We start from the raw sequence: 1284 nt of genomic DNA, 5'->3' as shown, positions 1-1284 counted from the left end.
GCGTTGTGTTGCCCCCGGGAGAGATGTAGTGACCGCGTTGTGTTGCCCCCGGGAGAGATGTGGTGACCGCGTTGTGTTGCCCCCGGGAGAGATGTGGTGACCGCGTTGTGTTGCCCCCGGGACTGCGTTGTGTTGCCCCCGGGAGAGATGTAGTGACCGCGTTGTGTTGCCCCCGGGACCGCGTTGTGTTGCCCCCGGGACCGCGTTGTGTTGCCCCTGGGGTCGGTCCCTGAGTGTTGCCCCCTGACACCTCCGGGTAGTCATTGCCTCTTATGGGTATCTGGGTTCTCATAATACGGACCACGGAATCTGTTTCCAGAAGCAGCATGCCCCCAGAGACAGACAGGTGCTGCATGGGTGGGAGGAGCCAGCGGGAAGATCCCCCCCTCCATGTGACATGTCTGTGACCCAGTCCCGGGGGGTCCTCCCCCATGCGTCCAGGTCAGTTGGCGGCCATTATTATCTCTGTTCTTATGCTGAAGAAGCAGCTTTCCTGCATGGCCTAGAAAGCTGAGGTGGAGGGAGTGATGATGCTGAGGGTGCCATACTTCAGTGAAAGTATGTGTCCCCACAATCCCCGCTGCGGGCATTGTACTCTGCCGTGTGACGTGTGCCTTACCTCTGCTCTTCTCTTCTTTCTCTCCCTCTGAAGGGCTGGCCCATATCATGATGGAGGACCAAGGTACGCTCCCTACCTCCCCCGTCTGGTCCCATCGCTCTCCATCTCTCACACCTCTTCCTTGTGTTTGCTGTGTTGCTGTGTGATGGGGCCCCCCCTGGGGGGGCCTTTTTTCCCCCCCCTTGGGGGGCCCCAGCCCCCCCCCCCCCCATCTTATCATGTGTCCTGGAGGGCAACAGTTCACATGGTCTGCTGGAGGTGACGATTCACAGGGGGGGAGGAGCCATGGGGTCCCCAGCTGATTGGCCCATTGCTGACCTGACGGTCCAGTGTAATGATAGGGAACATCAAACAGCGTTAAATCCCCAAAACGCGTAACACCCCAAATTGTGTACACTGGACCCAGGAAACATGTTTTACCTTTTACATGTGTCCAATACCCCCAGTACAGGAGACGGCGACATGTGACACCGACATGTGACACCGACATGTGACACCGACATGTGTGACATACGAACCCATTCCTGGAACGCGTCAAATCAATCAAAACTTTAACACATTGTTTGCAGAACGCCCCGCGTGACCCGATACAACATACACAGATTGAACATACATGTATATATACTGTACATACATATAGTCCACATGGATCACAGTACCATGAC

This window comes from Nanorana parkeri, unplaced genomic scaffold, assembly GCF_000935625.1.
Source record: "Nanorana parkeri isolate BGI_ZX_2015 unplaced genomic scaffold, ASM93562v1 scaffold3635, whole genome shotgun sequence".
In the NCBI taxonomy this organism is placed as follows: Eukaryota; Metazoa; Chordata; class Amphibia; order Anura; family Dicroglossidae; genus Nanorana; species Nanorana parkeri.
The sequence above is the reverse complement of the archived record's forward strand: the minus strand, read 5'-3'. Positions refer to the sequence as shown.